The following is a 14,497-nucleotide window of genomic DNA, read 5'->3' on the forward strand; positions in this document are numbered from 1 at the left end:
AACAAAAACAAAAACAAAACAAAACAAACAGAAAAAGAAAAAAAGAAAGAAAAAAACTGTTCACTATAGCCAAGTGACAAGTGGCAACGAAGAATAGCCATCACTTTCAGACAGGGTCCTTGAACTTGTGAGTCTTCTGCCTCAGTCTCTTAATGTGGCTGAGATTATGGGTCGTTGCCACTAAGCCTTAACCATTGGCATTTTGTTTTATTTTAGTGTGCCTGTATGTATGTGTGTGTGTGCGTGCATACATGTGCGTGTATAGGCCAGAGATTGACCTGGCAATGTCTTACTTAATAGCTTTTCCACCTTACCTTTTGGAAATGGGCTCCCGGTGACCCCGAGTCTTGTTGCTTGTGCTAGAATAGCTGACAAACTGATCTTGCAAGATCTGCCAATCTCCATCTCAAAATATTGGGCTTATGTGTGCTGGCCGCAACCCCCAGTTTTATCCCAGGTGCTCATTTGGTAGAAGGAAGAAATCAACTTCTGTAAGCTGCCCTCTGACTTCAAGTATACCATGGCACATTCACCACCCCATGTACACAATAAAATAAATGCTTAAAAATATATATTATATTTCATACATATACTTATATGTACATCATATATATGATAAGAGATGTGGTGGCAACTGCTTTCTGCCAATAGTTTTTTGGGTACCAGCCTTAGGGCATGGCTTCTGTGTGCAGATGTGATCGCTTATAAAGGAGAGGAAGGGTCTTGTCACTTTCTTGGGAGGTCGGAACAGGCACAAGCTTGTACAGTTGTTCACATCTGCCCAGGGCAGAGTGGCGGGACATGACAGCTCCCACCTTGTCCTGTATTCTGTGAGTCTGTGTTTCCCTTTGAACCTCATTTCCTTTTGTATCCTTGTAATAAAGACAATTTGTAACTCTTGCATTACCTCTTGCTTTAAAGGGAATTATTTAAATCAAGTTTATGCAATAAAACGGAATGTCTTAAACACACACATTTTTTAGAAAAACCTATTAGTTTTGCAAGCATCTTGCTTTAATCTCTTGTTAGTTTGAATAATTTCTCTATCATTAATATCGAGTTTTCTACATGAAACAACAGCACACTTCATAAACTTTGCTTCTAAAATGACTACTAGACGTATACTGCGTGGTGGAGCATGGTGGTACACATTTATACTCCTGGGTCCGTATAAGGAGACCCTGTCTCAAAACAACAAGAACCGATTTGGGAACTTAGCAGTTCCTTTCCCTGCCTTCACCCTCTTTACCTTTCCCCCTGGCTGTCTCTGTGTCTTTGACAGTAGATGATTGTCCAGGGCCATCTAACTGCTCATCGGATTGGCCCTTTACATCCAGGAGCCCAACTGGGTCTTGTTTTCAGATCTGGAGTTTTCAACTCACATCGTCCTTCTGTTCCAGGTTTGTCTCAAGCCACGCCCACATAGTAAATGTAATATCCATGCACTCTAGGATGCTCAGTTATCTGGAGTTCCTTCAGTATTAAGTTCTTAATTTTTATATGATATGCCATTGTGTGTATGTGTGTGTGCATGGGCATGTTTGTGTATGTGTGTGTGTGTGTTTGTACCCCACATGAACACAGATGCCTGTTTCTACGGAAATCTTGTTTGCCCCCAACTAGAGACTGGCCCCTTTAGTGTGAGTTCACACTTGGTTCTCAATATCTCCACAGTTCTCATTGTGTCTTGGTTCACTGTGTTCTTGACCAACTTTCTTACTGATTTAGGAGCTGAGAACCCTCCTGGCTAGCAGCATAGAGAGAGACTATCATCCCACATCCAGACTTGGGCACTGACTTCTCAGAAAAGTGGCTGTGTCTTCCATGAGGATGGCCTGGACATTGCAAGGCTCCTTGCTCTTTCTGGGGTTCTATTGTAGTGCCATTTAATGGATGAGGCAAACTTTCGGCAGCCTCTCCTTGACATAGACTGTTGGAGACTGTGGACCCCCAGACCGTACAGCCTGCAGCTGCTCTGAGCATGAGACCCTGATGACAGGGGCGTGGGTTCTGATGAGTTTGCAGCTGAAAAATCCTGAGAGCTGGGGCGTGGCCAGAGCCCTATATAAGCTGCCCCTGAGCACAATAAAGTAGGCATTCCTGGCACTCTTGTCTTGTCTTGGATGACCCGTGTCCCCGTGTCTCTGTCATCTCTGTCTGTCTGTGTGTGCGCATGTGTTTTTAAGTCTCCAGCTTAGTCCGGCTACAGGTGGAGGCCCCAGCTAGGTCACCCTCGGGAATGGTGAGGGTGGATTGAAGATGGGTGTGTGTGTTATGTATGTTTGAGTAAGTCTTTAAAGAGACAGAGTATAGACAGTCAGATATCAGCCACATAAAAATGGGATGTGTACAGAGAATTTGGATTACATAGATTTTGTTTGCTTTTTTTCTTTTCTTTTTTCTTTCTTTCTTTCTTTTGCCTGAAGAAAGACATTTGATTCTGGGGACTGCTAAAAAAGGTATCTTGGCTTTAAAATATGGGGCTTTAAAATAAGGATATGTTGCTTTGGAAAAGAGGTTCTGCTTTTGTTTACACAGAGGATGAGGACCTGTGGATTTCTTCTAGACTGGTGTGGTTCGATGGACCAAGACACCCTGAAAATGTCTCTGTGAATAAACCCAAAAATTACTTCGCCCAATAATCAGAAGGAAGTAATCTGGAGAGAGAACTACACCCAAATTCCCTACTAGAGGTTGTGGGGCCAGGGAGGATGCCGCAGGTGGTGGTGGTACCCGGCATATTGGCAACGGCGGCACTGGAGCGGAGGTGAGACTTCGTTATCACTTTCCATCTTATTCTTTGAGACAGGGTCTCTCTGAGCCTGGAGCTCACTGGATCAGCTAGACTAGACATGTGCCACCTTGTTCTCCTCCCCTTATGCGGACACGAGGGATCCAAACTTAGGTCCTCATACTTGTGTAGCAAATAAGTTTCCAAGCTCGGTCATCTCTCCAGCCCCAATAACCTATTTTTACAAACACAGTTTTGTAGGGGCTGGAGAGATGACTCAGTGGTTAAGAGCACTGGCTGCTCTTCTAGAGGACCTGGGTTCAATTCCCAGCACCTACATGGCAGTTCCCAACTGTCTGTAACTCAAGTTCCATGGGATCCAGTGCCCTCACACAGACACACATGCAGGCAAAACACCAATCAATGTACATTAAATAAAAACAAATAAATGGGTTTTAAGAAGCACAATTTGTACATTAGTAATTTCATTTTCTGTGTCTTATTCAGAGTATGAATGTGCTTATTGAAGAGGGTGTCCGAATCAGTCCACCTTTCTGCTGGAACCAGAAACTGTAGAAAGAAACAGGTCTTGATTACATTCTTCTTTAAAAGAATACCCCCCAATGTCTGGGGTGATAGGTGCTTTTGATTTCCTATTGGTCTTACTTTAAGTATTTGGACTTCATACAATGAATATGTAATATTTGTTATTTGAAAACACAAATTAACTTCAGCTTTGAAAGGCAGTTTTAATGAAGACCGGATTAGGGTGTCCTGTTAGCGCACAGCTCAGGAGTGATTGTGCCTTCAGCTATCTGTATTTAAGAACGGGGAAACGCCACACACATCCCCAACAGGGCTCAGATGGGACTTTGGAATGCACTGCAGTAAAATGTTACTGGCTCAGAGGAACTGAAGGGAATGAGTTTAGGTTAATACTTTGTCTAAATATTTTTAACACCTTTTAGCTTTTATAGACAAACCCAATAAATGGAATGACAAATTGTATCCATCAGAAATGTTTTTATGATGAAAATATTACTTGTCTTATGCTTTAAAATAGAGGGGAAATGTCCATCTCCCTTTTTGCCCCTCAATCCTTGGGTATACTGCTTACTGTTCAAATAGCCTTAAGTAGGGTGTGGCTTAGATATTCTCCCTGGTGCTGTGATAAAGGTAAGAAGAATAAAGAAAAGCCAGAAGAGAGGGCTAAGACCTTGTCAGGCCTTGGGGAACATAACAGCCTTCATGAGGGTTCTTCCTCCCCAAGCCTTTCCCACCCCAAATTCATTAGTCCCTATCCAAGAGAAAGTAAGGAGGTGGCTGTCAGGTTGTGGTTTGATCATGCAGGAAAGGGTTAACCGTGGGAGAAGAGCCCACCTATTGAGTTGAGCCAAATACCAGAACCAAATTCGACCCAGGCACTGTAGGGAGAAGCAACAACCCAGGCTTCTTAGGAGTCTGGCGCACAAGGCCTCTGACCTCAGAATGTCCTTGGATTCAGAATGACTGGGGACTCCTCCAGCTCAGAGTGAGACCCCTGCAGTCCAGACTCCCCTTGGCTGGTGGCATCCTCTTTCTCTCACCATGCTGTTCGGTGCTCTCATCTGTAAAATGAGGGTGTCACCTAGCACGCAGGAGCCTCCAAAAGAGGCAGAGAGGGACTCAGGCAGAGTCCCTGCATGGTTCTCCCACACAGCGGGCACTCAGTGAGCATCCGCTGTGACACAGCTGCCAAGGAACACTTTGCGTAAGCGGTGCATGCCAGGTAGTGTTCAATAAGGAGAAGCCGATAGCTGGCAGCCCAGGCTGGCAGGCAGCACCAGTTTCAGCTGTCAGTGGGTAATAAGGTACCAGCAGTGAAGGACAGGGGGCATTCCCAATAGGAGTGGACAGGGGAGACGCCCGAGTGTAAGCAAAGAGCCAGGACTCAGAAGGAGAGGATGGGGGAGGTTTAGTGGTTGGAACTCATGGGTGTGGTTAGTGAACCTGTGTGTCATTGCAGTGTCTCCACTACCAAGCCCTACAGCATAGCTAATTGAATTGAAGAGAACTACAGCAAAGGAGAAGGATGCGTCCAGTCTCAAGTGTCTGTGGTAATCTACTTTAACTGACTACACATGATATTTGCAAAAATGAAAAATCAAAACTGGGCTAGAGGGATGGTGCTGTGGGTGCAGGCAACTGCCACCAAGTCTGGCAAGCTGAGGGGTGTGAGCCCCAGGCCCCACGTGAGGGAAGGAGAGAATGGATTCCCACATGTTGTTCTCTGTCTCCATCCACACGACCTCTGTCTCTGTCTCTGTCTCTGTTTCTCTCTCTCTCTCTCTCTCTCTCTCTCTCTCTCTCTCTCTCTCTCTCTCACACACACACACACACACACACACACACACACAAACACCTAATCTAAACTAGTCTGAATAGCTCGGTGGTAGGGCGCTAGTCTAGCATGCATTAGATTAGATTCTCAGCATCACAAAAATCAAAACTCTGGAAAAAAGAAAGGAAGGAGAAAGGGAAGAAGGGAGGAGGGAGAAGGGAAGAAGGGAAGGGAGGATGGAGAGGGAGCAAAGAGAAGCACACAGATAGTCCTGGGAGGTTCTGCTCCCATAATCCCCCCATCCTATTTTCCTGCACCTTCAACTCAAAATCTCCCCAGTCATCACCTACTAAGTGTTTTACATTTTATTTTACAAATATAAACAAATCTATGCATATATTTTTGACTTCTGCTTTTTATACAGAGAATAACAGGCACTTGGACTTTTTCTTTTGTTTTGTTTTGAGAGATGGTGTCACCCAGCAACCTAGGCTGACCTTGACCTCGTGTCTGTCCTACCTTAGCCTCCCAAGGGTTGGGATTACAGGCATGAGCCGCTACACTTGGCTTTACTTCAACTTTTTAAAATTTGACGTATATCTTGTTGTAAAACTCTCCATACTGGCTGGGCAGTGGTGGTGCACACTTTTTGTCCCAGCACTCAGGAGGCAGAGGAGGGCAGATCTTTATGAGTTTGAGGCCAGCCTGATCTACAGAACAAGTTTCAGGACAGGAAAAGTGACTTTAAGTCAACAGAAAAAGTATGAAGCACATTTTAAAAATTAATAATCGGATGTTCTCAATCTTCCTATTAGGTCAATGACAATGTAAGTCTCCTGTGGATTAGAACTATAGCTATTCTGCCCTGGAAAGAAAATTCAAGGTCACTACAGGGTTCCTGCTTCTGAACTTATAGCCATTATCACTGCGAGGCTTGGTTTGTTTTGAGACAGGTCTCATGTGTCCCAGGCTGGCCTCTAACTCACTATGTAGTCAAGGATAATGTTGAACCCCTGATCTTCTTGTCCAGCTTCCTAGTTTTTAGGTCTATAGGCCTGTGCCACCATGTTGACTTCACTATAGAATATTCAAGAATCCCATCTTTATTTCCCTCAAGACATCTAAGACAGACCCTCTACACTCCCAGCCCTTTGAGGAGGCTAGCACCCATGAACAGTGTGGCACATTTATGCCATCCCTGCTGAGGCACACAGAACATTCTGGAAGAGGCTACATAAAGACTATAAGAGCTAGAAGATAGGGAGAATGCTTACAAAATGGCGTCTTCTACGAATGACATAGTTGTTGCAGTCATACGTAACTCCCAGTCAGGCGTGGGTGGAAGAAGGGCTTAGGGGGCCTCGGCCATCACTGCTGAACAGTTCAGGAAGAGCCAGAGTCATTGCCTTCGCTGGTGTGCCCACTAGTGACCTCACCATCTCGAATGGATAGTCCTGATCCAAGGGTCACACAGAGGGTCATGGTGAATGGGACATAGAACCAAACTGAAAGCCACGAACATAAAAAAGAAATGAGTGGAAGGAAGTGGAGATGATGGGTGTGGGTGGAATATTCCATCCTGCCAGTCAGCTCCCAAATAACCACACAGAGACTTGTTATTAATTATAAATATTCGACTGGTAGCTTAGGCTTGTTTCTAATTAGCTCTTCTAACTTAAATGAACTATTTATATTCATTTACTTGCTGACACATGGCTCATGGCTTGTTACCTCATCTTGTACACATCCTGCTTCCTCTGCATCTGGCTGGTGACTCGGCCCCTCTTCATCCCAGAAAACTCTCTCCCCCTCCGCAAGTTCCACCTAACCTCTTCCTGCTTTGCTATTGGCTATTTAGCTCTATATTAAGCCAATGAGAGCAACACATCTTCACAGTGTACAAGAAGATGGTGCCACATCAGATGGGCATGGGAGGACAACAAGAAAGGGTAGAGGGAGGGGAGTCTTCAGAATGCCGGCTGTACGTGTGTGGAAGTGTGAGAGAATGAAGTTCATTCCAAAAAAAGAAGAGAACCATTAAATCAGAACCTAACAGACTAACCCAATGCCAAGAGGGTACTCAACAGCTTCTTATATTTGAATGTAAACGTGAGAAGGTGTTATGGTTTGAATGAGAAATATCCCTCACAGGCACCCATCTTTGAACCCTTGGTTCCCAGTTGGTGGCACTGTTTGGGGAAGCCATGGAACTCTCAGGTGCTGTGGCCTCCCTGGAGGACACATGTGACTGTTGTGGGCTTTGAGAGTTTATAACCTTGCCCAGCTTCTGATATACGTTTTCTGCCTTGTGTCTGCAGCTGAGGACACAGTCTCTCAGCTTCCTGCACATGACGATGGATAGCATGTCTTCACCATGATGGACTCTCATCTCTCTGGAACGAGAAATCAAAATAAAACTACCCTTTCCATAAGTTGCTTTTGGTTATGGTTTACCACAGCAAGAGACAATTAATAAATACAGAGAATAAACTAAACATCTGGAAAATGTACTTCGACTCAGCGATGATTATTCTATTATAAAAGTAATCATGGTAGCCGGGAGTGCTGGTGTTCCTGTAATGCCAGGGCTTGAGGGGCTGAGACAGGAGGCTGTTGGAAGTTCAAGGTCAGTCGGGACTACCCAGTAAGATTCAGTCTAGTCTGTATACAGAGTGGGAACAAGTCTTCAAAGGGGGGACTAATACTAATGACTTTATTTCTTAGGAACGCATATAAAATAGCAGACTAACGCTCCTTCTCGAAGCCACAGGTTATAAAACAGAAGTCCCACACATGAGTGACTGACTTGGGGGAGGGATCCAAGAAACACTCAAACAACACAGCCTGTTAGCGTTGCTCTTTGTTGGCCACCAGAACTTAACGGAAAGGCCTTTATTACTGAAGAAACCATGCACTTTGGCCCCAGAACTTGGAGAGATCAAGTTTGTCCTCAGCATGAAGTTTCCTTCGTGCTGGGACTTTCATGTACTAGAAGGTGCTTTGTGGGCTAATATGGTGGGAGTTTGGCAATAGTCTTAGGCAACGGTGAGCGCCGAGAGCTACAAAAATGACGAGCTTGGCAAAATACGTCCATGGTTGCAACAGGGATATGATTGTTATGGATGTAAATCCAAGTTCCCCCTTCCAGCTAAGACACTGCTGATAGCTGCTGGCTGCTGTAGTCTAGCTGATTTGTTTGTTTTTTTTTAGGGATATGGTCTCTGGTGCGCTGGCAATGCTCTGGTGGATGGTTCTACGTTCGTGTGTGTATGGGGAATAATAATGGGTTATTAATGGGTTATTAAAAAAGAAAAAAGTCAGTTGAGAGCTATATATGATAAAGAAAACAAGAGGAGTTGAAACAGGGGAGTCGGGGAAAATATAATAGAAAACATTGTGTGTATGACTTGCTTAGAAGACAAACAATGTTATATAAAATATTATCTGACCCTTAGCTGAACTTCGCGCAAAAAAAAAATCCAAGAAATGACCTCCCAAAGAAGGCCAATAAAAGGTCAGTGAAACTAAAAAACGCCACAGCTGGAAAGGGGGCTCTTCTTGGCTGGGGGACAGCAGGAAGTGATGCTGCTGTCAGAGAGAAGGAAAATGCCAAGGTTTTCAACTACAGTGGTTGCCTCGGCAGGAGAGACCCAGTGAGTCAACTGGTCCAGTCACCTCTTCTGCTTGATGGGAAATTGAAGGCTCAGCCCACAGGTGCCATTCAGGTCAAAGGCTGTCACGAGTCCTTGACCGTCCCTTTCCTACTCACCCTTGGCCTCTCCATACACATTTGACACTTTGAGGGAGTGTGCCCATCCAAACAGACCTCCTCTCGTGGTTTTTGTTAAGCAGGATCTGGGTTATGGTTACAGAAGGCGGCTATTTTAGAAGTCCAAATCTATTTCCAAGAAATTGAAGCAGAGGAAAAGTCAAGAAACAAGATGATAGAATGTGTGTGTGTGTGTGCATGCAAGTGTGTGTAAGTGTGTGTTGTGAGAGTGTGCGCTTGTGTGTGTGCATACGTGTGTGCATGTGCGTGCATGTACGTGTGTGTGTGTTTCTAGAAGAAAAGAGATCTTTGAAAATCACAGAGGGAATTTTCTGGCAGCCAGAGCAGGTTAGGAGTCAGAGTGTGGCAGGAATTTTGAGATAAAATATGAAAAAGTAGAACAATTATCTAAGGAATTCGTACACAGAAGGTCAGGGGTAAAACCATAATTGAAAAGGCTAAAGAGTCTTCTTCCTTTTTGTAAGTTCACCATGAGCCTAAAATTTCTGACCTCCATGAATTACCTTAGCTTAGTAAGTCTAGATGACTTTATGATAAATAGATCTGAGGATACATTGTAATCTACGACACTGTTTTTCTTCAAGAAACAGTGTTTTCTAGACACAATGTCCCCACAGCCCTTGTTTTTTCTAGCCTCCCCCCCATTCCCTGGCTCCTGGCTCCCTCCCTCCCTCTCTTCCTTCCTTCCCTTCTGTTCCCTGGGTCACCAGGGTGAGGTAAACTCTTATCTTCCTTGAAGTCATCAATCCTTTTCATTCTTCAAACTGCAGCCCAAAGAACCACGACTCTCCCTCCCACCCCCAACCTCCATCCGCCTCCCCCCAACATAGAACATAGGCTCTAGGGGTCAGAAGCGAGTGGCTTGCATCCCATCACTTTTGCCTTAGTGCTGGTGTTGCTCTACAGAGGAGTCATGACACTACTTCACCCACTGTCCTACGGAGCCATGGAATCTGGGGATTCATCTGGGCCCCACATTATCTCAGTGCCTCCCTTCCCCAGCCGCAGATGAACAGACACGGTGAGCAATGACAACTATCTTAAGGAATGGGTCCAGAAGCCTCAAGACTAGACTATTTGGACGGAATGAAATTTTTTTGCAGTATCGGTTTGTCTTTTTTATTGCCCTTCTTGACCTGCCTTCCTTTCTTCTGTATGCTGCGTGGCATGTGCGAGTTGCATGTACTTTAGTGTGCAGGCCCGTGGGAGCCAGAGCAGGACACAAGGAATCTTCTTTTGATATTACCCTTTGTCTTGTTGTCTGAGATGGAGTTTCTCGCTTAACCTGAAGCTCACCATTTCGCCTATGACCCCTAACTAGCTAGGGAGTACTAGGGATCTCTCTGTCTCTGTCACCCAATAGCAGGGTGATGTGTAACTATGCTCTATGTTCTAACGTGGTTCTGGGGATTCAAACTCAGGTCCATGTGCTTTCACAGCAAGTTCTTTAACCCACTAAGCCCTGTGTCTAGCCCTTCTGGTCCTACCTTCTGCCCAAGCGTATCTAAGGAAGAGGAAGAGGGGAAACACCTTGGTCTCTGTCACTTTGTGTCTTCTCTTCTTCCACAGCAGACGTTTTCAGGAATGTATCCGAAGGATGTCTACACAAGACTGTTTTTAAACCGGGAATTGAACCCGCATCGTCACACGTGTCGGGTAAACACTAGAGTGTTTACCGCTGAGCTACCGTCCCCAGTATGAAACAGATTCACAGTGAGTTACATAACCAAGAGAAGTTCCCGGTGATACTTGCTGAAAGCCAAATTTTATTTTGACAGTGCTTAAAACTTTTGGAAAAGGAATAAATTCACATGTCTTCAAGGTGGAAAATTTAATCATGCAACAGGAAAAATGTTTGGGGTTGATTAGAGTATATCTGATTTTCTGAAATCATATACCAGAAAGTACATTTGGAAATTAATTCTCTATTTAATTCCAAGCAATATGTTAAATGATTTATATAGCCTTTCATTTATCATATGAATCAAGTAGCATTTAGCCATCCTTTCTTCCTTCCTTTTCCCCTTCCTTCTGTCTCTTTGAGACAGAGGTCTCCTATAGCCCAGGCTAGCCTTGAACTCCTATGTAGCTGAGGATGACTTTGGACTTCTGTTTCCACTGCCCACTGAAATCGCAGGCCTGTACCATGACTCTGGGTTTATTCCGTGCTGGGGATCACACATGGAGTTCTGAGAATGCTAGGCACGTTTGTAGTTCGGGTTTTATATATACCCTGATACTCCAATTCTACAAGGACAAGGAAGCTGCCCAAACCTTCACACCGTCCACACAGAGCCGGGTGGGAATCTGAGTTCTGCCTAGAGATCTTGGAGAGCCTGGTGGTTATTGTGCTCTGCACGGGGCGGGGTGTTCCTGCTTGCCTCCTGGCTGGCTTTAAAAATACCATTTTCCATAAATCATTCTTCAAAATCCTTTTTTAAAAAGTCATTTTTATTTTTCAGGGAATTCCACAGAGTTTGTGTATGTCATTCTCATAAAGATGTCCCTGAGATGAAACCCAGTGGCTTGGTCTATTTTCACTTTCAGCCTAGGCAGGGTATACAAAATAAACAGCATATGGCAAGAAGTTAATGAGATTAGAAAAAAAAAATATAAGTTCACTTAAAATAGTCCATGGGATTTTCTACATGTGCTTTTGGCCTGGTTTCCAAAGAATGCAGGAGGTTTACTCTGCTTCAGAGAGGGTGGCAATTCTGCGCTGTTTTCTTTGGGGTCAGTCTCATGGAATCAGCCACAACTGTGAGGGTGTTTGGAAACATGTGTCAGGCTAGATGCGTGCAGCTAGAGTCTTATGTGAGGTGCCCGAGTGATGTGTTCAGAGTACTGTGTGGTGGCACTTGCTGCGGTTGACAGTCTGTGGCCTTGATAGTCCTTTGCTAAGAAGAATAATGGAGAGTCTACTGGTGCTGGAGCTGCGAGATCAGAATTGGTTAATTTCTGACCATGGCAGCCTCTGAATACATTCTCCTCAGAGGAAGATCGGGCCTCTTGGGAAACATCTTTTGTGTTTCCTAAGTAAAGAAAAACGTAAGAATCCCACCTTTATTTTATTCCTCCCTCCTTTTGTTCAAGTACGTGTTGATGTGGATTCGTGTGTGTGTGTGTGCGCGTGTGCGCGCGCGTGCATGCACACGTGCGTGCACAACCCCCCCCCCCCCAGTATTTGTATAAATTAGAGGTGAGCCTTGGATGTTGTTCCTCAGGAGTTGACCATCTTGTTCTTGGCCTAGAGCTCACTGACTAGCTTAGGCTGGCTACAGTGAGTTTCAGGGATCTCCTTCTCCATCTCTCTGGTGAGAGACGAAGAATAAACAATTCACCTGTCAATTGACACATTTGGTTAATTCATTTTGATTTGTCATCTATGCTTTGGGTTTGGATCTTCAATGTCCCCCCAAAGGCATGCTCCACAATGTAGTACTATTGACAGGCAGTAGAGGCTTCAAAAGGCAGGACCTAGGGAGGTCTTGAAGGGGATAACGGAACTCAAGACTTCTCTTTCCCCCCACTTCTTGCCTCTTTCTCTGGCCAGGTGGTGAGCTGCTTTGTTGGCCAAACCCCTCCCACCATGATGGATTGCCTTGCCATGACCCCAGACCAGAAGAGCCTAGTCACAGACAGAACCTCAGGACTGTGAGTCTAACAAATCGTTGCTCTAAGTTTATCTTCTCGGTTTTTTGTTCTAGCAATGCTGGAGAAGGCTTCCAGATTAAAAAAGAAAAAAACAAAACAAAACAAAACAAAAAAAAAAAAACATTTTCACTCCTTGGGTATGAGGTATCATGGTGGCTCCCCAGACTTCTAAGTATCAGTTAGTTGAGAGTCTGTGTGAGCAGAGTTGGTTATCAGAGCAATGGCAGGTGGGAATGGCGAGAGGGTGGGCTGAATGGTACTCTCTGCCATTCTGAATTTGTTGATTTGCCTAGGAAGAGAGGGGGGGGGGGAAGCCAGAGGTGAGACCACCATCCTCCTAGTCTATCATCTCCTTATGCAACCTGTCTCTAAGTTCTTCACTGACGAAGCCTCACCATTTTACCAGGAGGCCACTGTAATCAAAGGAGGTGCTCGGTGAGAAGAGAAAGACACCCCACTCTCTTGTGAACTCTGTCCTGTGCCAGGATTTGTAGAGTTGCAGTCATGACTCTGGCTGACTATGTCCTGGGCTGTAAATGGAGATTGTGCTTTCATTTCCCGGGTACCCAGACCCAAATAATCACACAAAACTATATTAATTATAACACTGTTAGGCCAATGACTCAGGCATATTCCTAGCTAGCTCTTATATCTTAAATGAACTCATTTCTATTATTTTATATTTTACCACAAACCTCGTGGTTTGTTAACCTCACATCTTGCTTCTTAGGTGGCTACATGGCATTTGCCTGACTCTGCCTTCTTTCGCCCTGCATTCGGTTTAGTTTTCCCACCTAGCTATATTCTGTCCTGCCATAGGCCAAACCAGCTTCTTTATTAACCAATGGTAGTAAAACCTATTCATAGCATACAGAGGGGAATCCCACATCACTTGAACGACCTGCACACTAAGTGGCTGATCTTTGGGGCCTGCCTGTCCACTTTTTTGTACACCCATGATCTCTCCTGCTCCATCCAACTCTAATGCCCTTCCATTTCTCACTTGAACCCCACCCCATCATGGCAGATAACTTGGGGAACCATTTATAAAGAGGTCTAAGTTTCAAATCTGGTGTTCTTGTCAAGTACATTATATAGTTAGTCCTAGAGCTAGAGTAAAAAGTGTTCCTCATAGTTTTGTTATCTTTCACCAAGCTACAGTGCGCACAGAACCCTGTGAGTTCATTTAAGAAAGGACTGATCTTAGGATCCTTTGCACGTGGAAAGCACACTTGTATCACGTTGACTTTTGAAGGTGACTCTATCAAAGTCTTAGACATGCAAGCATTAAAAGAGAACTATTATTATTGTTGTTGTTTGAGACAGGGTCTCACTATGTAACCCTGGTCGACCTAGAACCCTGTGTGCAGACTAGAATGGCCTTGAACTCATAGAGATTCACCTGGCTCTCTGCATCCTGAATACTGAGATTAAAGGGAAGTGCCACCAAGCTTGGCACAGTCAACTAAGGACGCCGTCGTTTGCTTTCTATTGCTGTGATAGAACACCATGACCAAAAACAGCCTGGGGAGGGAAGGCTTTATTTCTGCTTGCTGTTGTATTTCTCATGAAGGTAAGACAAGAGGAGAACTCAAGACGGGAATCTGGAGTCGGGAACCGATGCAAAGGCTGTGGAGGACCACCTGCCTAGGAATGGCGCCACTCACGATGGGCTGGCACCCACCCACATCAATCATTAACCCAGAAAATATCCCACAGTCTTGCCTCCAGGTCAGTTTGATGGAAGCATTTTCAGTTAAAGTTCCCCCTCCCATAACTTTGGTCTGTGTCAAACTGGCAGCACAGTACACTGATGGGCAACAGGAACTGATGCTTACCATCTTCCTGGGTGATTTCTCACAATCATAAGATGCTGGAAGCTTCAGCTAATCCCGCAGCATCTGAAAGACCCAAGCCTGGGCTCCTGGGACCGGATCCCCATCTACATCCCATCGCTCTCTGTGCAATGTGCTGTCTTCCCAGCAGTTAGGGGTTTCCTGCC

The sequence above is a fragment of the Alexandromys fortis genome, unplaced genomic scaffold (assembly GCF_014885135.2).
Source record: "Alexandromys fortis isolate MF-2015 unplaced genomic scaffold, M_Fortis_MF-2015_v1.1 scaffold_23, whole genome shotgun sequence".
Taxonomy (NCBI): domain Eukaryota; kingdom Metazoa; phylum Chordata; class Mammalia; order Rodentia; family Cricetidae; genus Alexandromys; species Alexandromys fortis.